At 41.7% G+C, this 27322-nt stretch overlaps 1 protein-coding gene across 26 annotated transcripts in view; it reads right to left on the bottom strand.

The window, feature by feature from the left end:
- The window catches only part of Fggy (FGGY carbohydrate kinase domain containing), a 369460-nt gene that overhangs the window by 129741 nt on the left and 212397 nt on the right, over positions 1 to 27322 (bottom strand). The gene's annotated exons all lie outside the window — the stretch shown is intronic.

Genomic DNA, 27322 nt, shown 5'->3' with positions numbered 1-27322 from the left:
TTGATACAGACCTTACTCTGGTATAAATGACACAGTTCATATAACTCTGAGGAAGAATCAGCCATTGCCCCTACTGTGTATATATGTAAACTGAAAATGCTAAATAACACGTATCCAACATTATAAAACTACCACAAAGAAATCATCCCAAGACCTCTATAGATGTGGTCCTCAACATTTATAATGCTGCTACCCTTTAATATAGTTCCTCATGTTGTGATGATTCCTAGTCATAAAATTATTTTTGTTACTACTTCACAACGTAAATTTTGCTACTCATATGAACCATAAGGAACACGTTTTTGGAGGCAGAGATTTGCCAAAGGGCTGAAAACCACAGCTCTACAAGTGTTATACCTACGTCTGACACACTAAGATATTGTTCTAACTTTACCATTGTCTCTTTGGATCCTTCATATATATGTGAAAGGTAGAAAATGAGGGCCATCCAAGCCAAAAGAATTACACCAAGTATACAATATTCACTTGCCTTAAAAGCCAGTATGTTAGGATGTGTGTTTGTTTTTTTTTAAATACAAATATATATTTAACACACTCATTACTATTTAGATCAAGCTAGTCGGGAACGTAAGATAGCTCAATCTTATGGCCTGTGAGTGGACTATCATAAATGTCAGGATAGCCCTGCTTTAGACTCCCAAATACTGGCACTGCAGCATGGACCACATGCCTGGGCTAAGTTAGATAATCTTAATTTCCAGAAGAATTTTACTGAAATTACCTTGATATAGTTGTTAATAGAAGAGAGAGCTCAGGTCAGGAAAAAGACTTATCTTGATTATATTCCTTATGCTGCAACAATTTAGACAAATTTTCCTCCTCAACTTTCTGACCCTTGGTCTCCTTGATTTCAAAGTGGAAGGGCTAATATTAATGTCTACAAGAACGGAGGACACTGGTAAATATTAAAGTTTGTTAAAGACATAGCTTATCTTTGTTCAAAACCCAAGTCAATGTTAGTTCTCCTTGAACTGAGGCCTGTAGGGTGGAACAGCAGGGGACAACATGAAAGACCACCACGAAGAGGCTCCTTTTTTAGTCAGTATTGTTAGTAACAATACTGAAAAGGAGATTAGAGCAAAACAGCATATTTTCAAAGGCTAGACTGGAAAGCCTTGTTATTAGGGCATGTGTCCAAAACCAGGATCAAATGAACTCAGAGAACTACAACACAACAGCAAAATCCAGAGGTTATCAGTTGGTATTTACTTAATGATATAGCTAGGTTTGGGGGCGGGGTGTTTATTTATTTATTTTGCTTAGAAGACTGGCAATATCGTCTGGCACAACCTCGGTATAGGCACAAGGGTATTAATCTTAGTATCAGTGTTACCATTGAACTTAGACATTTGACAAATGCTTTGATCATGTGTACTCTATATTAACTTACAAAATGCCAACTAAACCTTTGATTGCATACTACGTTATCACACAACATTTATGAGAGTCGGAAAGAGGCATGACTCTATCGATATAACTAAGCATATAAATTAAATCTAAGCTGAGCAGGTCAAAGAGCTAGAAGAGAAGTCACTTTTGTGTGCTTGTAAGAAACGCCCCACCTATTTCCCTCTCTCAACACCATTCTCCCAGCTATAAGATGACTGGAGCAGAGACACTATTCTCTCTGAGGTTTTCTAAGATTCCAAAGAGTTGACTCACTGCATCCCAGCTGGTCCAGTAGAACACTCCAGTGAGATATTTCAATAGGCTGTGCTCTCACGTGGCCTGGAGTTTATGGGATTGTGTCAGTTTGTCTCTTGGGGTGTCTCCAAGTACCTACTTATTCTGTCACCCAACTAATTTGCTGCTAAGACTATTGGAATTTTTTTTTTCAAAAAAACCTGTTAACTATAGGCTGTATTTAATAGCTACAATCTATAATCTCAGACATTAGCTGGGTAAGACTTCAGATACATACTGAGTTCAGACTACAGTTTAAAACCTGAAAAGATTGGGAGAGATGGGCTTCAAAGTTATGTATATCCAAGTCTCTATCCTCAATAAACTTAAAATCCAGCGGGAGCTGAGGGTTCAGGATGGGCTGAGCATGGGGTATACTTGTGAGTATACATGTTTATCTACCCTCAATTTCCCTGTGTGTATGTCAAATCAAACATACTGAACATAATTACAACCCGAGATGCCCAAGGCACATGTGCAGACTCCTACGACGATCAGAAATAACAGGCTGGGGTCAAAAGTCACATTCCAAGTGTTCCTGCCTCTGGTCATGTCTTCTCAAGCTAGCTGGAAGCAAGGATGCCACAGGCCCAGTTTCATGTAGGGCTAGGCGCCTATGGGCTGGATTCCCTGAATGACAAAGTCCAGATGCTTGCTCACAACTCTTTCGGGGAGAGGTGACTGGCTGAGAGCGGGGAGGTACTGCAGCTCCCTCTGTCCTTTCCCAGCCCTTCACCCTGAGGCTGGTTTGGCCTAAACCCCTGGCAGGACAGGAGGCAGGCTCCAGATGCCAACAGTCCTGGGAGGGAACAGGAGGCTTTGCTTGGACTGTCTGCTTCCAGGTTCGGATGTTTGGAGAGTGGCAGCAGACCTGTGTGGGACTGGGTATTTCCATGGTCATCTCTTCTTCCAAATGGACTAGGATATTGTCTTACCAGAGGGGGGAAAAAACACTTATACATCTATTTCTGCCAACTCCCTGATGACTACTTAAAACACACACACACACACACACACACACACACACACACACACACACACACACACGAGAGAGAGAGAGAGAGAGAGAGAGAGAGAGAGAGAGAGAGAGAGAGAGAGAGAGAGAGAGAGAGAGAGAGAGAATAAGAGCCTGGAGAAATGTTTATGAACAGAGGGAGGCTCTTGGTTTTTTACCTCTTGGTTTGCCTTGCTCGGCTGAACACTATAATGAGCTACCAGTGTGCCTGTCTCTCCCAGGAACCAGTTAAGATAAAAGTAGTTGCTATCTTCAAGGCAGTGAGCATGACAGAGCAATGTGAGCAGGGGCTTGGGAAGTAGACAAACTATTCTAGACAATTCTGCCTAGGCCATTGGCTGACCATGTGATTCTGTGTCTCTCTGAGGCTTAGTTTCCTGACCCATAAATGCGACTAATCATCAACCAGAACAAAGTCCAAGATCTGCATGGCACGGCACAGTGTGGACAAAGACACTGTGATACACTAGGCTCCTAAACAAACTGTGAAGCAGCAGGTGGTTTAATTCTACCCCTTCTTGAGATAGTGGGAAGCTTAGAGTTCTCACATGGCCGCAGGCCCGTTATTAGTCTGTCTCCTTAGGAAACCCTTCCCCCTCCCTGTGATCTCTCCTACACCTTTTATTACCTCCCTCTCCCTGGGCTCATCTACTCCAGCGAGTGCAGGGACAATGTGTGTGTCGTAGAGTGCCACATGTTTACCTCAGACTCAGACCCCACTCCTGAGTCTCTCACTAATGTGACTTGCATATCCAGATGATACATCTAAAAGAGAATCTGCTACCCTTTAGGGCTCTTCTTATTCTTGGTCTTTCTCTAGATTCCAGTCTTAACTTATTCACTTTTCATCTGCCCACAGCAGGTCATCCTGTTCTTCTGTCCACAAGCACAGTCTGTTCCCCATTGCTGCTGCCTTAGTATTATCTCCCATGTCTTGCTTGTACTATTTCATCAGCAAGTAAACTGATTTCCCTTTCTCAGTTATTTTCCTCCTCTCCTCCATCCTCTCTACCCCTACTCAGGCCAAATTCTGTATGTCCAGCAAATGACCTTTCTAAAACAAAAACTCAATTGTATTATTATTAATATTGATCCCTGACAGATGACATACTCTCTAATTTGGCTTTTCCTTATTTGTTTGACTTAATCACAAGATTATTGTTTCCTGATTCTCCTCCCTATCAAGTCTTTCACAGACTAAGCCCTAGATTTATTGAAAAATTGAAATTCCCCAAAGTGAGCCATTTTCTTTTTCATCTCTGCTTCTTCATAATTTCCCCTCAGACAAAAAAAAAAGTTATATATCCTCCTGAGATTTGGCTCAAAAACTTTGGAGATGGCTCAGAGCTTAGGAACAATTCCTTCTCCTTTGAAGGACCCCAGTTTAGTTCCTAGAACACAGATGGAGTGGCTCAAACCCACCCATCAGTCCAGCTAGGAGGATCTGAGACTCTCTTCTCTACTTGGCTTGTACCTTTCCTCCAATGCTCATAACAACACCCACATATAGTCAATAAGAAAGAAAGACTCAGCTCAATATTATCACCTTTGTTGTACCATCTTTGAACATTGACTCCCTCTGTAATAACTCATGGAACATTCTTGCCTCCATCTTGCCTTTACTCAGCATTTCTTACTTTGTAGGTTGTTATACCATAACATGTGCATAAATCTACAAATACCTTTTAAAAGTAATGTATTAAGCCATGTTGTAAATTAAATTGCTATACAAGTTCAGGACATGGATCTTATTTTGAAAACACAGCAATACCATTCAAATTAAGAGCAATTATAGATGATAAAATTTGTCTAACTGCCGAAGTACAATAATTGTCTAGATTACTTAAAACTCGGAATAAACTCCAGAGCACCAGGATAGGGTGAGAAAAGCATGTCCAATAGCCTTCAGTGAAACCTGGTTCATAAAGTTCAGGTTTGCCAAGTCTTTTGTGTGGAGGATTTTAAAGGATAATCCTCCTCCAATGACGAGTTTGCCCTTCCTAGAAGCCCAATCTCTGTTTTACTCTGAACAACAACAAAAAAAGTATATATGAAGCATGTCTGAAGTGATCTCATAGGCCCAGCAGCTTGAGCACATAGGAAAGTACTGAAAAGGTCTGTCATCCAACCAAACAGCCTTTGAATTTGGGATGGTGGGGGCGGGGGAGGGGCAGTCCAATGTCGCCTATAAATCTGCTTATAAAGTTGGACTTCTTAAGCACTGAACTCCTCATTCTCTATCATTTCAAGACCCACATGTAATCACAGTAGAAATTGAATCCATATGTTTCCCATTCACTTGCATTTCACACACCCAGAGCTGCATTACAAGATACAATGAACAGCCAACTTTGAAGCCATCTAAATATTTACCCAACTCTCCACTGGCTGCAAAGGAGAAGCCATATTTGACCTCCTGTATACAAATGCCTATCTGGCTCCCATGAGATGAAACTGGTTTTCAGCTTTGAAACCTCTGAGCTGTGACTCTAAAGAAACAAATTCTTTTCTGCATCTTTTCCATAAACCAAACAAACTGTGGGAGTAGACAGTTACGTATCTCTTCTGTGGATTTAGAAAAAAAACAGTCATGTAGGATAGGGCAGGAGAGTAGAGAGAACTAATGAAGACTAGTTAGGCTGCTCTGTCTTTTCGCGATGGAGCCTTAGTTCTGCTGCTTCGATATCAAGTGGCCAGGTAGACATTCTCCTCCTTGTAAAATCACCCAATAGTGAGCATAGGACTAATAGTACTAACTGCCAAGGGGTTTATAGATAAAGAGGCTGATGCTCCTTTTATTGTTAACTATTAGGAGAAACAGCTCTCTAGTGCAGACTGGGGGTTAGGGAGGAAGCATGCCTGGGGTGGCCTCCCAGCTGGGGCTGATCAGAAGATGGCAACAGAGGGAGATTACATGCCTATTTCCTAGCCACATACATAGTCAGTTATTACAGCATGTTTCTGACATACATCTACTTACTTGTGACTGGCAAACTGTGGATCCTTTCAAATTGTGTTTCCGGGTTTCCCTTGTACGTACATTTTTCTGATTCCAGTCTCTGACTTTAGACACCATCTCCTGGGTGTAACCATTCACTTACTTTGTTCTAAAATTCAATGTTCTGTTTTAACTTTCTGTGTGATATGTGTTCCTAGGATCTTCATCTCAGATACAGGACTGCTATTACAAACATGCAAGGATGAAGAGTAGCATCCTTTGGTGTAGGGCGCCTGGTTCATTTGGTGACCATGGAACTGCAGACTGTATTGCATCACTTATATGCATATAAGGTGTACTTTCTATTTACTACCTGGAATTAACGTGAGAGTTTAATTTTAAAAACTAAGGCCTGGCATTACATAGAGAAAAAAATCTCAAGTGAAGTACAGTGGCCGCACTGGTTTGAAAGAGGAGAGAAAGCAAGACCACATGGGTGGCTTAGACATTACCTGTATATTCCTTACACGAGTAAGTATAGGGAGGCTTCACTCCATTAATAGCATATTGTGTAGAGACAAAGAAACCCTTGGTTGATTTGTAACAAGGCATTATATATATATAAGACAGGGTCTCACACTGTAGCCTTGGCTGGCCTAGAACTTACTCTGTAGATCAGACCAGTCTTGAACTCATGAAAATCAACCTGCCTCTGCCTTCCAAATTATGAGATTAAATTCCTTAAATATTTTAAGCAAATTTAGTAAGAGCCTCCTACACTTACAAAGAGCAATTTTCTTGATGAGGGGTGAGGGCTATACTTACGTCTGTGGGTATAAAGACAAACAATTAGAATGCAGTTAGAAGTTTGTTGGTTTGGTAAGGTGGTGGCTGTAGGTTCTCATCCAAGATCCATGACTTCACTAGCACTGGGCAGTTGGATAGGTTTCCAGTACCAGCCAATAGATAGATGAGAGATGATAGACAGGCAGACAGACCTACACAGACAGATGGATAGATAGATAGAGCAATAGAAAAATAGTTAAAAAATAAATAAATAGATAAACAACAATTAATGAAAAAGAGGCCATGAGCTTGAAAAAGAACAATGAAAGCTATATAGGAGCTTTTGGAGGGAGAAAGAGGAGAGTAACATAATTTTATTATAGTGCTCTCCCAAATACATGAAAATCTTAAAAAGTCACCATCTCTGTGCACGGGCACTAGCTATTGTCTTTTGGACATATCCTCTCAAACAAGTCACTGTGTTCCAGGTATGGCTAAGAGGACATTCATGCAAATCTAGACAAGAAGAAATCTGCTCTGTAGAACTCTTCTTCCAGTTTTGGCTTAACATAAAAAGGTAAGTTTAAAATGGCTAGGCAAAGAGCACTAAAAGCTATCTAGATGTGGTACCTCCCTTTGTGACTTTATAAACGTTTGTTTATAAATAAACAAAAGTGTTTGTCAAGCCCAGCTGAGATGCCAGGGCAAGGCTCACCGTATACATCTTTAAAAGGAGACTGATGAATGGCGAGACAGCATGAAGTCAAGAGGAAATGGCAGGTATAGAGAAGACAGGATGAAATGCCCTATTCCTTGCGTACCCAGGGACATCACAAATGTGACAGATGTACAGAAGTGATCCCAGCCCTCCTTCCTGTCAGCAGTACCGTAGGCCCCTGAGTCTACCATGCATCAGTCCTGGGAGACCTGAAATTGCTAGAAGGAACAAGTCTCCATCTCCAGGTGCCCAGTTTCACATTTTTTGCCCCTAGCCTTAAGATCCGGGTAAGCCTGAGTCCATTATACTCAGTTTTGATGAAAAAGGAAAAAAAAAAAAAAAAGAATAGGTTCAGAGCATTAACTCTTAAGTTCTAACTTAATGTGTGTTACAACTAAGACCAAACCAGGATTTAACCAAATCTGACTCTACGACATTCTCTTTCGAAACAACTTGATTTAAAAAAAAAAGTTGCAAAAAATAGAGTCAGAGACTCTTTCAGCTCAGCTCTTGTGGGCCATGAATAGATATGCAGCCTGTCCATTTAATAAAGTTGTGGACTATCCTATGTAAGGAAATGTGGGGCAGGGGCATAATCAAACAATTCCTGTTACACCCTCCCTCTTTTCTACAGGCAACAGCAGTGCTGTGAGGTTAAGTTGAAAGAAAAACTGTTTTACATTTAAATAAGATCATAGGAAAGAGAGGTGGTTTGTAACACCGAAGCAGTAATACAGAGACTCAAAGGAGAAAGGATATTGAGGAAAAGTTAATTTGGGGGTGCTTAACCCCTGTCTGTGTGCAAAAAAAAAAATCTCTACTAATATATAAGGTATGCAAACACTGTAGGACAATCAGAAACAAATGAAATGCTGGCTTCAGAGTAACAGGATTCAGCTGTGGGCAATGGCCAGGAGGCAGCTTTTGTTATGAATAGATCATCTGGATGGGAAGCAGGCCTGATTCCAGCCCTTGGAGTAGATCTTTTGGGGTATGAGAAAGTACTTGGGCCCATCTGGACTTCCTTAGGAGAAAAGAGAAGGGACGAAAACAACTGTCAGTAAAATATATGGCATGATACAGCACAGCTCTCTGAGGGTGGCTTAAATGGAAACTGCACGCTATTAATTTGTATTCAGTTTGCAAACCAAAGAGAATGATAATTGCCCTTATTTTTTAAATAAAAAAAAAAGGCGAACAAAGGCACACAGTGGGCGTGGAGGGGGGTGACTATTTGCCAAGAAGTTACTACAGTTGAATGCGTTTGTACTGGTAATCTCTGTGGTCTTGGAATTTCCTAGTTTACTGACAAGAAACCATGTCTCTTGGAGGTCAATGCCTTTCCATGGCTGCATGGATGTTATGTGGCAGGATGCAGATCTGATCTGGACCTTCACGTCTTTCTGTTGTAAGGGGTCACCTCTGAGCAATTCAGCAACTATGGAGTCAAAGCACATCTGGGGGCTCCAGGGAAGCAGCCATTCACCTCCTAGATTTTTACCATTTCCAGGGAAGTAGGTTTCTAGGGAAGGGCTATGGACTGCATGGGTAAGGCTCTGTCAGAAAAACTCTATGACTGAGTTAAGTTCACTTCAGGAGTCCCTAGATTTTCCCTCTCTCTACACTCACTAGGTGGTAAGATAAGGAACTGGCCTGGCTTTCAGACTTGTCAATTCCAGAGAACCCATGATCTCTGCATGTGATATAGTCTGGCTTGCCACTGGTCTGGCAAACTGAGAACCTGGCTCTCACTTTAGGGACAGACAAATAGCTCTTGAGTAGGAGCTATTTTCTTCTTTCTTACTTGACTCATAGGATGGTAAAGTAGCAAAGTATTGAGTCCTGGCAGGACAGAACGGCCTTCCGTGTGCAGAACTCGGGATGGGAAGCTGGACACTGAGGCTATACCCTTAGCCATAGTACAGAAGAGGACCGTCTTGTTCACCTATGAATAACAGGTCTGTGTAGCAAGTGATTAGCCTGGTCCCTGTCTGGCTCCCCTCTTGAAAAGACAGACAGGAAAATTTTCCTGCCAGGATGTTGAAAAAAATCTATAGGCAGGTTAGAATAGAAAGCAACTCTGGGCTGTCCTTTTTCATCTCTTCAGGCTTCAAGACAGTCTTGCCTTGCCATGTGCTGAGTCTATGACTCCCTGTACTCTTTATTATGTTACTAGGGAATATTTAATCCACATTTCTGTCTGAGTTCAAAGTACAGACAAGTCTCGTTAATCCTTGTAAGATGCAAAGATGTCTCCATGAGGGAGGGAGCAGCTGAAAATGGAAGTAGGCTTGGGTGGAAAAAAACCTGAGTCTCATTTCTTATGCTGAACCACGAAGACTGCTCAGTTTTCAATTTGTGTCTCTAATGGGTTGATGTAAGAAGATAACTGATGTTTACACTCAAGGCATTTGTATTAATTGATGCTCCCTCCTCACCCCAGGAGACTTTACATAACAGCTGCCTCCTAGGGTTTCAGGGCCATTAACTGAGATCTTAGATGCAAAGCAACTGTCTTGGTTTCTGAAAGATCAGAACAGTTGCCTGATAAGAGGCAGGGAAGTACCAAAAGAACTACTCAGAGAGGTTGAAAATCAATTCTATCTAGAACAGGGGCCCTCTGTAAGTATTCCACTGAGTACCTGAGTACCTTTTAGACTTGGGGGAGAGAGGTGAAAACCATCCTGGCTTTGGCTAACTTCTCAGGAGTTGTGATGTCTGATAGTCAATCCCAAAATGGCAATACATTGTCGTGAGAACCTCAGCAGAGGTCTAAGTTCTTAGGACAAAGCTGCATAAGACACCATGTTCTGGCTGCAATACAAGCAAAATATAAGAAAACTCACTATGGAGTCACCAGACTCTCAGTGTCTGGGTCATCATCAATGAAGCAGAAGATGTGTAAAATCATGTCATTCCTAAGAACAAAGGAATAGGCAGGCAGAGGGAAGGATCTGAAGGCTCTGGAATAGTACTGAACGAGTGTGAGTTTTATTGATTGATTGAATGGAGAAATAATCACTATTCTCATTTTGGCTACTTTATAGCCAGTTGTCTACAGGATTGGAGCTGATGGTTCATCTGAGTCTGTTGATGGCATGTCCATTGGCTCTGCTGCCTGACAGTTTGGGAGGTCACGGGCTATGTAAGTGCAGCTTACAGAGCTCCTTCTTGGCCAGCTGCAGCTTCTGAGCAGCTGCACAGTGTGGCACTGTGTGTCCTCTCTCCTCTTGCTGAGAAATCCATAGACACTTTCCAGGACTCCCCTTCAGAAATGCCCTATCCCATCCCTCCTCCCCCTGCCTTTATGAGGGTCCTTCCCCAATCACCTATCCACTCATCTTCCCTCCATGGCATTCCCCTACACTGGGCCATCCAATACCCTCAGGCCCAAGAGCCTCTCCTCCCACTGATGTCCAACAAGGCCATCCTCTGCCACATATGTAGCTGGAGCCATGGGTCCCTCCATGTGTACTCTTTGGTTGGTGTTCCAGTCCCCGAGAACTCCAGGGAGTCTGGCCAGTTGACACTGTTGCTCCCTCCATGGGGCTGCAAGTCCTCTCAGCTTCTTCAGTCCCTTCTCCAACTCTTCAATTAGGGACCCTGCGCTCAGTCCAATGGTTGGCTGTATTCGGCCTCTGTATTTATCAGGCTCTAGCAGAGCCTCTCAGGAGATGGCCTTATCAGGCTTCCCAGAAAGCACTCTGGGCATCCACAATAGGGTCTGGGTTTGGTGGCTTTACATGGGATCCCCAGGTGAGGCAGTCTCTGCTCTGAAGCAAGTGTTAATGAGAAGTTTCAATTTGCCAGACATGGGTGCTGGGTCCTCTAGAAAAGAGCAAGTGCTCTTAACTTGAGGCATCTACCCAGCTTCTTCCCCATCATCCCTTGCCTCTTCATGGATTGAATGTACCGCATCTGCTGGTTTGACATTGGCTTTTAATGTATCCATCCAACTCAAGCACAAAGCCAATTCTTAAATGGCTAATCTTAGACACTTAAAAGGGGAAGGAGCCATGGCCAGTGCTTTAAACCTGCTAGTGCCCAGATTCAGTTTTCATCTGGCCAAACATTTCATCTCTCACCTTACTAAAAAAAAATCTCATCTTGGGGATGTCATCTTCTTGGGATAGCTGTGCTTTACCAAGTAGTCTCTCTGCTCTGGAAATCTTGGTGAAAGTGACCATGAAGAACACCAGTCTGACTACCACCCTGGAGGAGGGCTATGTGTATGTACCCAACACTAAGGAAGGTCTTTCACTGTGGAACTGTCCTACTTGAAATGCATCACCACTGAACCTCCACACAGCCTCATAGTGCTCATTTGTGTCTATGATTCAGCCATTTCAAAACAGCTCTTGAGTCCCCTCCAAAAAGAAGGTGAGTAACTTTTCTTAGAAGAAAAGGTGGACAATCTATAAAGTAAAACGAAACACTCAAGTTCAGAAATAACGGCTCCCTTTTATTTATTGGGCTACTATGGTTTCTGATGCCCCAATATTGAAAAAAAAACAATGTATATGGTATGATTGAGGTCAGCAACTTGCTTACAATTCACCAAAACCATCACTCAGTAATCTTTTATAGACTCTTTCCCCAGACAGTGCCTCATTCATTTAGTTTTAAGTGTTAGTCTGGTCAGAAGAAAGCTGCTGCAGTTATAGTTACATAGAACTACAAAGAACATGATAATAGCCTTGCCCTCAGTGGTAATAAATGGATAGTATAGGATCCTTACATTGGAGAGCAGGCCCCTCCATAGCCCACCCAGACCTTCCTACCTCCTTACATTGACCTAAGACTAGCTCCCGAACATCACAGATACAAGCATGAATTATAAAATGCCATTCCAGAATGGCAAGATGGTTTTGGATCCTCAGGCAAGGACAGCCATCAAGATAACTCGTAAGTTCATCCAGTGCTTATCCCTCTGCAAATCTGGCATTTCATTCAGAATTTACAGAGTGTCAAGAGTGCCACGTTTGTGTTACAGATTAGATAAGGGGCAAATGACACATGAGTTTATTCTGTTGCCCAAATAAGAGTACTGGGTATGAATCCTTTTAAGTTTTTGCTGTAACTCCATTCTGACAGCTCATCGAGTAAATGGCCAACATCACACACAGCAGCGCTCCTTGTGCTGTAACAAAGTTAGCTGCTGAACACAATTCATGTTCATTCAATTGCTAAGAAAGAAGAAGGAACAGGGTTAATCGCGTAGCAATGGGTTCAAAGACAAGTCTACTGCTCACTATACAACTGGGCAACTCACTCTTTCTTGACACTAAGTTGAGATAACAACGTTTATTCAAGTCAATATGAGAAGGAGTACAAATATTTCAAAACCCCTTACACCATGGTCATTTTTCAAGTATTCATTGGCTGTATTAACTGAACAGGGCAGAGCATGGCTCTAAGAATTCTTTCCATTTTTGGTATGATGAATGTAGAAATGTGTAAGAATGCTCACAACTTTCCAGAGCAGGAATGGAGAGAAAATGAAGCATGATAGGAGTTGAAGGTAGTAAGAATGCCAGATGTTACAGGGCTTGCTTGGTCTTCTGTAGGTCAGTGACTTTCATTTTCCATGAAATAGAAAAACACTGAATGTTTCTCAGCAAAGGAAGGATATAATTAGAGCTATGACTGAGGAGACCTCATTGGTTATTGTGATGAGAATAACCTAGCAGTGTCCAGGAAGAAAAAAGGGAAATGGGTCAGGAGATATTACAGCATATTGTAGAATTTTTTTTCCCTCTACCCCTTTTTTTTTGAGACAGGGCTAATCTGAAACTCACAATCTCTAAACCGCCAAAGTGTTGAGTTTACAAGACTTGTACCACCAATCTCATCCAGCCTTATGCTGTAGCCTTATAGGATGAAGTAGAGAATGAGATCTCTCAGTACAGGAGGATAGAAGGAGATGAGGCAGAGCCTTGTGTGTGCATCATTTGTAGAAGCATCTTCCTAGTGATGGACATGCAGAGAAGCCTGGCTTTCTCTATCTCCTCTCCATTTCCTGTCACATTTGTTCCATCAACTCCTTTCTATATTTCCAGGGTGAAATTTCAGATGGATCAACAGCATTCTCTCTATTTTTCAGAAATAAAAGTCTAGGAACAGAAAGACAGCTCAGGCAAGATAAATGCACTTGCTGTATAAGCTTGAAGACCTGAGATTGATCCCTGGAACTGACTCTACAAAGTTGTCCATTATTCTCTACACATGCACCACATGCCCCATTATAACACATGAACACACATACAACAGCAGCAGCAACATATAAGTAAACAACTTAGAGTCCTTGGGGCACCTCCAGATATTATGTGCACACTCTGCACTAACAGTTCAAATTCCCATGCTGCCTAGTTGAAACTTCCTCCTTGTGTAGCCAAAGCTACTTCTAGACTTAAGACTAGAATTGTAGAAAGGGGCTTCTGCCATACCTCATGCTGCACTGGCTGTGACTGAGTTCATCCCACAGGGGACAGATTCTAAGAAAGGTATTAGAGGGTAATGTGTCTATGATCCGGTTTCAACCTGCCTCGGAGCATGGTGCAAACCTGACTCTAGGGAATGTGCTTCTGCCCATCCACTGCAGGGCCCTCGCATGTGGCTCCCCAATCCTGGTGGACTTTCTGGTGGCTCAGCCCCATTTGGGGGTTGGTCCCTGTCCTTCAGTGGATCTTTTTATGGTGTCCTCTTTAAGAGCTAGACATACTGCTTTTCATTTTCTTCTGTATGTACCCCAATTGCGCTTTTAGTTTTACTATTGAGGAAAGAGCAGCTAGTCTTGTTTTCTTTCCCTAGGTAAGACACTACCTTTGACATTTTCACCTCCATTTTACATGCCCAGAGTATCTTGAGAGAAACTTCTTGATACTTCAGCCAGTCTTGCGCATGAGATCTGGTCTCTGAGCCTTTAAAATCCACTCATATAGAAAGATCACTATGGTACCTTGTTACATGTCGTCAGAATAGAATATCCATGGTGGACAGAAGGCAGATGGAGTTGTGAGAACCACTGTGAGTTAACTTCCCCTCTTCTATAGGCAGAAAATTCCAAGTCAGCAAACTTTCTAACTTTGGGTATTATAACAGAAATAAGACATGAAATGACACTTGAAAAGAGAGGCATATATACATATTACAGCCAGCAGAAAGAGCTGGGACTATTATAGTATTCTTGTACTGCCTGCTTTATAGCAACTAGCCTTCTCCAGCTATTTTCCCAGAAGCATATCTACAAGCATAATTCCTTGGGCATCCAGCTAGGTTTTTAGGAAAGTAAACGTAAGTTTTCTACTATATTCAACCCTATTCCAATTAATACCAGAATCTGGGGCCCTCTCGTCCCATAATAGACAATTATTTATGAGCACAAAGTCTTAATTCAAAATAATCAGTTTTAATACTTCAGGATTACATATATAAATTAAGAGTACAGCATGAGATGAATAGTCAAGTTTAAGCAGAAAATGAAATAAGCAATTATTCCATTAAAGAGAATATTTATTTCTTTCCTTATTAAATCATCTTTAACCAGCTGGCTTCAGTTCAGACAGAGTTCACCATCTTTAGTAGCTAAGTTTAATAGCTGGCAGCAAAACACTGCATGATTGACTCATTCATTCATCCCTTCATATGTCACATGACTCGGTGGCCATGCCAGATATTGGACAGAGGTATTAACAGTATCATGATTGGCTCAACTTGTGGAATACGGGACGAGAAAAGAGCCGGCATTGACTCACTTTGCAAAAGGAATTTCCTAGGTCTCAACATGTAAGTATCAAGTGTCTCCCATCCGTTTATTCAATATATTCCAAATGCCCAGTTAAGTCCCAAGTTCTGTGCTGGACATCGGGAACGAAACAGTGTCAACAGTCCCTTTTCTAGAAAGGCTGACTCCCTTGATAGAGCTCTGCAGCAGCAGAGCATTGCTTTCCAGAAGAACCTTCCGTGCAGTTAAATCATGGCTCACTGATATTCTGTTCTAAGCACTATAGAAATCATCTCCTCAATTCATAAAAGATATACTTATTTTTACATCACCTCAACATCACTGAAGAAACTTTAAGTATGTCTTAGATGAGAATACTTTTTATTAATGGAATAGACCAACATTATACCAGAGGGCACGGCAAACACAATTAGACCAAAGTGCACAAGAAGAGATGCAGGGCTAGAGTGATAGTTTAGCTGTGAAGAATGCCTGATGCTCTTGCAGAGGAACTCAAGTTTGGATGCACCACTCATGTCCAGTGGCTCAAAAACTCCTGTATCTTCACCTCCAGGCAATCCAATACCCTCTTCTGGCCTCTGCAGGTATCTGCATACAGTTGGCATACACTGACACAGTTACACACTCACACACACACACACACACACACATTAATAATAAAAGGAAAGGACAAAACTTATGAGTCTAAACAATTCATACTGTCATCTTCACCTAAATTGCATCATTCCTAACCCACGTGTCAGAGAAAATATTGCTTCACCAAAGCCTTCACAGAGCATCTGCCTTTTGAGTTAACCTGTTACTTTTAGCTAAAAGTGGGGTGGGTGGAAGACTGGTAAATATAGTGAAAGTTCTTAATATGGGCAGATAATTCTGAACAAATGGGGAGGGGCATTTTAATATCGACAAACTGACCTTTGTAGAGAAGCTGATGGACAGAAGATCAGGTGATGCCACAGAAGCCAAGACACAGTGACATATGCCACAGCGGTATAGTGACAAGCCAAGGAACACATCAGCCACCAATGCTGAACAAGGGAGGAGACCTGCCAAGGGCGCACAGCCCTTCGGATATTTGATTTCTGCTGAGTGAAACTGAGTTTGGACTTGCATCCTGCAGAAACACTAAAATCTCTGTCTCTGTCTCTGTCTCTGTGTGTGTGTGTGTGTGTGTGTGTGTGTGTGTGTGTGTATACATATATACATGTTAAATTTAGGCCACTAAGTTTGTGAAAATTTCTTATAGTAACAACCTTAGCTTTCTGGCTCCCAGCACCAGAAGAAAAGTATAATCAGTTGTATAACAATTCTTATTAGGAAAACAAAACAAAACAAAACCCTCGATCTGTTCAAATTATACAATGTATTCCATACAGTAAATTCTAAAGCAAATCCGCAAGTGGAATTTTGAATGGGGTACAATAAGTGACATATCAACTTATCAGGACAGTTACAATAAACAGGCCTGGTCTTCACGTGGCTTCCTCATCCCTTCGCACTCATGTTTTACTCCACCTTCCTTCACCCATTTTTTCCTTTCTGAATTATGAAAACATTCAATTCTACAATGAGTTTATACTTAATAGAAAATAGCTAAAAATATGCAAGGCATTTCTATATGTTCTTCATCCAGCTATTTCCAATGTAAAGCATGTTGTCCTTATATGAGTAAGCACAGTCATGATAGCACATGGTAGCTTGCGTATACACACATATACACACAAAACACACACACACACAAGGCTCCTTCATTTGGGCTTCTGACACTTCCTCTTTGTTATACACAGGTTAGGCATTGAAGCAGGATGAAGGAAGACCGAACTATAATTGTGTCTGCATGGCTGCTTTTTGGGGAGGATCTTTGTTAAGAGCCAAGGGCCAAAATTATAAAATTTCTGATCTAAAAACATATTAGATAATGTTGTAAGAACAATCTGTATCTCATAAGTACTCAGTCCAAGAAAATCCAGGCAGTCCACTGCCTCTCACACTTCTACCTTTGTCAAGAGACTGAGCTGATGTAGCAAAGGAGGCTCTGATGCATCTGCTCTCTACCCCAGTGACCTCTACTGCATCTGCTCTCTACCCCAGTGACCTCTACTGCATCTGCTCTCTACCCCAGTGACCTCTACTGCATCTGCTCTCTACCCCAGTGACCTCTACTGCATCTGCTCTCTACCCCAGTGACCTCTACTGCATCTGGTCTCTACCCCAGTGACCTCTACTGCATCTGCTCTCTATCCCAGTGACCTCTACTGCATCTGCTCTCTATCCCAGTGACCTCTACTGCATCTGCTCTCTAACCAAGTGGCCTCTACTGCATCTGCTCTCTACCCAAGTGACCTCTACTGCATCTGCTCTCTACCCCAGTGACCTCTATTGCATCTGCTCTCTGCCCAAGTAAGCTCTACTACATCTGTTCTCTAGCCATATTGATTTTGCTGCCCCTAAGCACTACTGATAGGATATAAACATCTTTCAAGTGCCTCTTACCACAACCTCAGATGAACAACCTTGACATTCTCTCATCCCAACTGCTAATATCCCTTACTTGCCCTCCTAGCATCCACTCAGGTATCTCTTTTCAATATGTGCAGCAAACTGCAGCTACTTACATGTGTGGTAAACCCAGCCATCATCCACTATGATTAAAGGCTGATCGCAAGCCTTAACAGGATGCTCACAGTCCCAGTTCATTCTCTTCCACTGCTTCTCCAGCTTGCTCATTTCAGCCTTCCCTCCAGCCCTACGCCAATGCTATCAATATTCTAGACATCTACTGTTGCACTCTTTTTTTCTCTCCATTGCTGGCTAGTGCCAAATACACACTCTTCCCCATCACGACTGAACTATGCTTAGTCAGTTATTCAGTCCACCAATTGAAGCACCCCTTCCTTATTAAAGCCTTCTCCATAGTACCCCAAACAAGGTATACCACTGTATGCCATATGGTGGGTCCTTTCATGGTGGTTCCAGCACACATATCACTCTTAGAAGAGGAGATTAAAAATTACAGAACATCTTAAAAAATACTAAGTGCTTATGTGTCCTTCATCAACAAATGGCAGTTCCTCTAGACCACTTCTGAAAGCAGTTATGTTCTACACAGCCAAAACCTTCAACAAATAGAATTCACTAAGGTTTTAAGATCTGTGGCAATTATCCTTTTGTCTTCCTAGGTTCAGCCCAAATTCCTAAGTTTCATCATTTGTTTTTACTTCTTTTAGAATTTCCATGGATGCAATATTTTTGTGCCTACTTCTCTCATTTCTTCTTTGTGTTACTTTATAATTGTTGCACTTATCCACTATATGTAGATGCAGTCTATTCATTAAACATGTAAGTCAGCATATGAATATGATAGTTTAGCAATATGTTCTACTAATGGAAATCCAAACAGGGGATAGTATGATATATGATGTATTAAAAAGGCTCTGTGTATATTGTTTCACAGTGCGGGAGTTTCCCCAAGATTTTATCTAGGAATGAAATTGGTAGAGTGTTGAGCATATGCATACTTAAATGTACTTTGACATGATTATGCAATTTACGCTTCCTCCCCATCTCTTCCTCTGGACTATAACTGACTCAAGGGCTACTTCTACTCTTCGTTATGCCCCATGCCTGGCTTGCAGTCGGTGTTGAACAAGGAAGGTACTTTGGAGCTAAGGCACTCTATATTGAACATAGGTCTGCCAACCTAATAACAAAACCTATGGGTTTTTGTTCTACCACATTTTCCTTATCTACAAAAACTTTATGATCAGTTGTACGGTATTACTTACTTCCCAGTGTAATAGGACTGATCAAATGTAGATCGAGGTAACAACACAAGAAGGTATGGGAATTGTTACCACTGTTTCTCCACTTTGCACCTGGACCAGAGGCCCCAGGATGGGACATGTGAGAGAGGCTTGTCAACAGGAAATGTCCCGTGCATTTATATGGATTAATATAACTTTGTGGAGGGAAGTAGGGTTTCAAATATCACTGCAAAAAGAACAAGGGAGACCAATTAATGGTTCTGAGTCCACACTGCACCTGTGTCCCCAAACTGTTCACTAACACAAATGAAGCTTGCTGATCAAAACAAGCATTTTTAAGTGCTTTTTATCCTGTGGCATGGTTTAACTGTGCTCAAGCTCAAAGCAGAGCTGTGCAAAAGCTGGATTAACAACTGTGCTCCACTCTGCACTGTGGATTCAAAAGTAAAGGCCAGCTTCTTATTTACATGGAAAGATCTTAGGCTTTTGTGGTTTCCTGTTGTGCCCTGGTGCATCTGCACTTTGGTTTCTGGGTTTGTCTTTAGAGCGATACAAACAGTCTCTCTCACTATTCAAGAGAACATAAAAATTCCACAGTCTCTAATTGCTAGCAGATTTTACCAGATCCTCTGTCATGGCTCCTCAGAACAGCTGGACCTAAGCCTTCCAAAGGACATCTTCGAAAGGATAGTGATTTGAGAGATTCCTGTAGTGTGCCCAACACCAACCAGGGACGGGCTCTTCAGCTTGATGCTATTCGTATTTTATTAATATTTATTCATTTACTTCACTCTTAGAACCATTTATCATACATTTAGGCTCTCGTTTATATAAAATATCCTTTGCTAGGGACGGAGAAAAATAGTTGTGGAAAGATTCGGTTGTCCTCTTATGACATTTGTTGCAGGCATTTTTGAATCCCCCATTACAGCCTTTGTAGACACTACAATTATAGACCCTGTGGCTCATGGCATGGCTCCCTAGCAGAGCACATGCTTACCATACACAAAGCCCTGGGTATTAGCCTGGCACTAATAAGTAAATAAATGAAATAAAGTAAAATGAAGTGAGAGATACTTATCTACTGCTTTCCATAAGACCTTACTAAATCAGCCCTCATGGTTGGGGCTGGAGTTTCTCAGGTCTGATATGTGCCTATTAGCTGAGCTGCACTGGCTTACGGCTCAATGGAAAACATAGAGAGGGAAACAACTAATGACATGTAACCTGGAGTCCTTCCTGTAGCAAACCAGACTCTGATCAGCTATAGAACCCTTGAAATCTGAGCTAACAATGATGGAGCAACAGAGGATGCCATGAAAACAGCTTAGGGGTTGTGTAGATGGGCACCCAAGCTGTTACCCTTTCGCTTATTAGCCGTGGTACATGGAGTAAAGCCCTCAGTTCCTTTGTGAAAGAAGAAAGGAATAAAAGAAAAGAAAACATCACCTGTTCTTACTGTTGTACTGCCTCTGGGCACTGAATTCCTTAAATACTTCCTACACTGAAAAGCATTGAGAAAAAAAAATTCTTTTTTTCATTCTTATTTTATTTCTTTCTAAGAAGAAACCCCATAAACAAGAAAAACTAAACAGCCACCAAGAACAAGTCCTCTGTCCATCACTGGGGCTTTGCTCACGGGGTCTGCTTTCTCTCTATGGTTGTGTGGTTCCTCTCAGGGTCTGGCAGACTTTTAAGAGCATGCCCCACAGCTCAAACTGGTCCCAGGGACATTCATAAGATATTCATCAAGAAGAAGAGTATCTTTCAAAGAATATATAAAAAAGTCTCTATGATGTCACTTCCATCATATATTACACAGGGAAATGTAATCTATTTAGTACTTTATGGGAACCCCATCTTAAGACTTTTAAGTTCTATTTATTTTGAATATATTAGCACTAAACTTTATTCTGATGAAAAAATATGGCATCTGCATCTTTATTATAGAGCTGTGAATGTTTTGTCCATTAAGGGACTTTAATACGTTGTTATAATTAGAAATTCTATATACAGACTACCTAGGGAAAAACGATACACTCAGTGTATTGGTATTTGTACCCAATACATCCTAGCTGTCATTATTCTTAAACATAAATGTATATCTCATCTTTGACCTATTGTCCAACACATTCCTATTCTTTACAAATCATACACCGTGCCCCCAAGTCTTTAACACTAGCCTATGGGAGACAGATAATATAAGACCTCTGTGAGTTTGATGCTAGCCTGGTCTACACACTGAGTTCCAGGTTAACTATAGAGTGAGAACCTGTCTCAGCAACAACTGTAACAACAGTAAAATGCATAAACTGAGGTACCGTTTTAAAAATATGTATTTTTCTTTTCTTTTCCTTTTTTTTTTTTTTAGACTTAGATTTTACATCCCTCAACTTGCGGTTTGATGTTTACTATCCATTTCACTAGGGGTAGAAATTATCATCCATTAATGTATGTCTTGTGTTTATGATGTTTAAGCTATGTGTTAAATCTTTACATATGTCACAAGGACAGAGCACTTAAGCACCTAAACAATCTCCTACAGGATTCAGGATCATTGTGAAGCCACGGAATGAAGTATGTCTGCTGGACTATGGGGGAGCACAGCTAACTAAGGGTGATATAGGAAGGGATGAGAGCTTCTTGGAAGTGACAGTTGGGCTAGAACTATTAGGAAAATATCACAGTGTGGTGAGCCTGGACTTCCTATGCTATGGTTTTAGCCCAGTTCTTCCTCTCCCTACATCTCAATGCTCGTTAACTTTCATTTCCTTTATCTGAACACCGGCCTCACAATATAATGATTACTACATTTGCTGGGGTTACAAATAAGACAATGAGTGCTTAACATGTATGTGATAGGAAAGTGGTAAGAAGAATATATTCTCTTTTTAGGAAGAGGAACTGTAGTCTACTAACATACTTGTTCTATCTACAACATTACAAATACAAAATGTACCTATCCCCTCAGCAGTCATAGAAGTATTAACCCACTTTTTAAAAAGCAGAAAATAAATCAATGTGTTTTTCATTTTATGCTCTTCCACAAAAAAACAAAAAAACGAAACAAAACAAAACAAAACAAAACAAAACACCATTTCCATGAGTTGGGAAGCTGGTGCCCTGTTTTCAAATTGCCAGATTTAGTACTTGACCACAAACCAGCAGGGGAAAAAAGGAGATTACGTAGAGTCTTATAAACACTGTCTTCCCAGGGGAAGATGGTGACAAGTGATGCTGTTTATTTTTATTGTAATCTTTATGCTAGTGGCCTCCTGAATGACAGTGATTTGGAATGCTGGCAAGAAGGGCAAATGGAGCATTGTCATATAGCAGCAGTCCAGCCCCAACTCTACAGATCCTGTCCCCCTTTCGAGAAGATATGCCTCATGATAGTCTTGCCTCTTTCCCGCAAAATATTTGTGTGCAGAGCCAACCCAACCCCCAGCTTGTCTCCTATCTATACTAAGAACCCAGAATAGGAGCTCTGGAATTCCATAGCTGTAGTTGCAAACCTAGCTAGTATTTGCTAGCTTTGTGCCCTTGGTAGCTAGCTTCTTTCACTGAGTTTGTTCTTTGTGTACTGATGAGATAACTCTGACAGCTGCATGAAGTTGTGATGATATATCCTCACAGGCTATTATAAAATGTGATAAATATTTGTTGTTATTGTCACTCCACCAAGAGTGTCATCGAGAACTTTCAACCCCCTGCTGTTTTCCCTGTGATTCTGGGAGGGGAACACATCTGCCACCCCACTTCCCAAATACCCAGGGCTTATCAGAAATAATCTGGAATATGGCTCTCTATTTCTCCCTTCACTATTTAAACAGTTCCTTAGGGCAAGCTGAGGTCTCTGGAAGGAAGATGAGCTCAGACTAGATGCCAGGCAGACTCTTGTGGGGCTTTTGTTTCTGACCTTTCACCTGACTGTCGAGTTCCTGGTGGGCTTCCAGAATCCTAGTGCTAGATAGTGCACCCCAGCATTCAGAGAATGAAATGGCTGGATTATGCCATCAAGCAGGTATTACTGTTTAAGAGACTGATCAAATGTTTCCACAGTGGATTGTAACTTCTGGCTTCCGGTATTCTCACCATTCCAGTAAGGATGCCATGAATCTTAGGACTCTGGTTTTTAAAATGTGTGTGTATATGTGTGTGTTATGTAAGTATACCTGTGTGTGTGAAGACTACAGAATAAATTCAGGAGTTATCTTCAGGAACATTATATACTTCCTTTGAGATAAGATCTCTCATTGTTCTAGAGCTTACCAACAACTTTAGGTTGAGTCGCTCAGTGAACCCAAGTGTCCCTACTGTCTCTGCTTTCCCTGTGCTGGGGTCATTAATGCACTGCCCAGGTCTGGTATTTTTGCATGGGTTCTGGAGGCTGAATTCAGATTTTCAGGCCAGGGAGGTGAACACTTTATTGACTAATCTGCTTTCCCAGCTCTCACTGTGGTTTAATAAGCGTTACCCTTTTCCCTGGAAGGCGCTGCGTATGTGTAGCATCCCTAGACAGAGCCAGTTACCCTGTGCTTTGGAGGTGTGGGGAGGGTTTTCCTCAGGTCCTTTGAGTTAGTTACAGTGAGCAATTAGCAACACTATCCAGCTCTAACAACATGGTGTGGTCTGAGGGAGCCTTTAGTCTGTCTAGGCCCAGAGTCCCCAGAGCCATGGGCTCCATCTATCTTTTGCAATAGCACGGAGGTCAGACTATGGGCAATCTAAATGCTTCTTGAGACATTTCCAGAGACATGGGGAGGAGATCAGGCCCTCTGTGTGAGGGCATAGTTAAAGAAGGTATGGAGGCGGGTAGGGAACAGAGATGGAATGTTCTAGAGATCTATTTTAGTGGAAGAGAGCAGAGAGTGCAAAAATGGATGCTCTCTGACTCTGTTTTTATGCTCCACCATACGATCTCTCCAGCTGACCAACACTCTTGCCACCAACCCAATCACAATGTAGTATTCCTGCTACGGGGCACCCTACCAAATTCAATGTCATCATTATACCCTCAACCTCTAAGAACTATTAGTGAAACATGTCCTTTTTCTTATAAAATACCTGACCCCAGGTATTTCATTATATCTGTACATTTCCTGCCCTCTGAGCTGACTGAACCAGAGGCGTGTATGCTTACTAATCTTTATGGACACATATCTCTAAGCATTTCCTATGTTAAACTAAAGAGGACTTTGTTGTGATATCTTCAATTGTAACCCATTACCATAGGGATTATACGCTAGCCCTAAAGAATCATCTTAAATGGTAACACAATACCTACCATTTTGTGCCAGGGTTGTGCATAAAACTGTCCTGACTAAACTCTCTACATGCTATGGGAAGACACCACTAACCAGACATAACAAAGAAAGAAGAGTAACTGTGAGATTAAGTATTTTACCTGTGTTTCCTTTGCGGATAGAAAAGAAGCCATTGTCTTCGAGACTCAGCATTCACTCAGTGCTAGAACATTCCTATTTCTAGGTTCATGTGAGATGGAGAAATCTTTCTACCTCCCAGCTTCCACCAAAGCTCTGTGGAGAATACTCCTTCCCATTGGACCAGCTAACTGGAGAGCTAGCTGCCATGACCTGACAGCTCCTGAAAGGGGCACTGGAGCAGGGGCAGGGATTAGCTCCCTCTGACCCTATGACTTTTTGGCCTCCAGCTAACCTCTGCTGTGTGTGATCCTGCATTTTGAAGAGTTGGTAGTGATTAACTCTGAGCAAGCAGCTCTGCCTTCATGAAGTTACAAAAGAACAACGTTCCCTCCTTGTTAATTAAATCACGCACACAGGGAAGAGAAATGTGCAGCCCACACTTGTGTCTTCTAAAATATCAAAGGCCGGATTAGAATGTCTTGTGTTCTGCCTCAGGCCTATTTTCCCCATTCCTAGAGGTAACAGGGACCAGGAGATGAGGGTCTTCTGAGAACTTACCAATACTCACTTACTTGGTCATTCATTTATTCATTTGTTATTTTGAGCTGAATCCGAAAGAGGCAACCTTACCAGCACAAAATATACCAGGGAATTCTTCATCAATTAAACACTGAGCTGGAGACATCAGAAATGGCAGATGGGAAAAAGGTGAACCCTTCAGGTCACATTTAAAACCACTTCTTGACAAACCCAGAGCCCTCATGGTACCTGTGCTCTCTCACTGCTGGTGAATTTTCCCTGACAGTTGGTGGTTTTATTTGCCAGACCCACAACAAAGGGGTCCTTGAGCTTCCCTGGGAGTGCTTCCTCAGTCCTGATCCTTTCCTAGACCTCACAAACGTGTTATTGTTGCCCGCTTGCTGTGTTCCCAGCACCTGAGGGAGATCAAAGGTACTGGAGACCACAGTCTAACCCTCCTGACATAGCATTAAAGCTGATGATTAATCCCTTTAGCCTACAGGCCTCTTCACACTAGCAAGTACAAAACGGGGTGGAGGTGGGGACTATACTTTCAGTCCAACAAAAGACAATAAACTGACATTTTATGACTGCCATTCACTGTATCCAACTGCAGCTGCCCATCAAGTTTGTTAAAGCTCCAACAGTTGTCTCATGTGCACTATTTATGTCACGGGGACATTTTTATAAGTATCATTACTATTTTTGAGTGTCTGTGAAACTGCACATCACGGTCAGATAAAATGCATGTTACCCACAAACTCTCTGGTACAGGCAGTCTTGCCTCTTATATAATGGATGAAGAATCTGAGGCTTAGAGAGATTGAGGGGTTCACTCAGATCATGGGACTGAACCGATACTAGGAGATTTTACAACCTGCATCTGGAAATCAAAATGCCTACAATCTCTCTGTTCTGGGATGGGCATGGGATAAGAACACATGATATCGAGTAGCACTAAAAAGTTGGATCTCTGAAACCACAACCAAGAGAGTGTTTTTGGGTCTTTGTTCCAGAAAGTACCATTTTTGTGACCTTGAGGGAAGCACTTGAGCTTTCTGCCTCCTTTTTCTAATTTGTAAAACCAGGATACAGTAGACAAAGCTCTCGTGCCACCCGGTGAAGAGACAGTGGCACTGAGGGAAGCTATAAGGAGGCAACTCCCATCCGTGGGGGCGGCTTCTGTGTGCAAGTCTGAATTAGAGGGCAAAAGTGTCAAGACTCTGATTCGGGAAGCTAGATAAGATGTGTCCCACTGAAGATAGCAGAGATTTTAATAATTTCAGTGAGGACACACTGGCAGCTTAGACCCATGTCAAGAGAAAAGAGAACTGGCTACTGTTCCACACTTCTGGTTTAAGAAGGCCTAGCTTCTTTAGGTTTGTCCTTCTAGCACAGGGCTGTAGAAAGTGAGTGGGTGAGACTTCTAAAACCAGTTAAGGATACTAAAATATATAATATATAATATATATATCAATAATATAATATGGACATATAATACACACACAGACACATACAAAACATGCTCACATAAACACACGAACAAACATAAACACGTACTGTGGCTTCCAGTTTTATGGGTATTTTAATGGGATTCCTGTGTATGTGAACAAGTGTGTCTCTGTTTCTATATCTGTTTCTTGTGTCTTTTCTTAGGCTCTTTTCTTTCTGTCCGTTTGTAATATCCTATTCAGTGAGTTTGGTTTTAATCTTATTTTATCTCTATCACTTAGAAGCCGGTTTGTTTTCTAGTAAGAAACAGGAAGGGGTTGAATCCAGCTGGGAGGAGAGGTGAGGAACATCTAGGAGGAGGAGAGGGAGGGGAAGTGTATTTAGGATATATTATATAAGAAAAAAGTCTATTTCCAACAAAAAGGGAACAAAAAGATACGATAGTGCCTAGAGTTCAGAGAAGCTTGAAATAAAATGTAGTTCCTTAAAGTTCAGCCCAAGTGTCACATCGGGAAAGTTTCTGCCACCAAGAGTTCCCTTCTGAGTCAGCCACTCTTCCTTCTCTGCTCCATAAAAACAAGACTGGCAGTCACAGGCTGGCCTCGAACAGATGCTCTCTGAGAGAAGCACTCTCTCAGTGCTCACGCTAGGAGACAGCGGATAGAAAACTCTATATTCTGCAGAAAGCTGGGACCCTGTGTGGGACTGGGAACCATCTCTACACAGAGACTAAGGGTGAGACTAAGTGCCTAGCATAGATCAGATGTGTAGCACAGCGATCTCAAACTTAATCTGCTTTCAAGGACCCATAAGCCCATCTCAGCTATGGGGAAGTCTTTGCTATCCTTTTGTTCTGAGAATTTAATAGCCAGGACAAAAGAGAAAGTTTCAGAGAATATTATTGAATCAAAACAGCTGCCTGTGAAGAAAAGTGCAGTTATTTAAGAGCTGCGCTCCCTCACTGCTGAGATTCTGCCCTGTGTCCTGCATTCTCTGCTCATCTCCTCCTCCACTTTCTCCTTGGTTTTACTCATCTGGGAAAAATCCAAGGAGTCGTCCATCTCACTTTAACAGAGTAATGACTTTTAAATAAAAATATGGTAGAAATGGGTACTTATCGAAATGGAATGCTTTCAGACTCATGCATTTAAAAAAGATATAAATTTTAGGGCAGGCACTAAATTTTACTGCAATCTTGGAGAAAGCCTTTCCACTCATTCATGGAGAAAAATTAGCACAGTGAAAATTGCTTATCAGTGTTCTTTTGAAGTCATGATATGCAGCCCGATTCTATA

Source organism: Mus musculus, chromosome 4 (assembly GCF_000001635.26).
Source record: "Mus musculus strain C57BL/6J chromosome 4, GRCm38.p6 C57BL/6J".
NCBI classification, from domain to species: domain Eukaryota; kingdom Metazoa; phylum Chordata; class Mammalia; order Rodentia; family Muridae; genus Mus; species Mus musculus.
The sequence above is the reverse complement of the archived record's forward strand: the minus strand, read 5'-3'. Positions and strand labels throughout refer to the sequence as shown.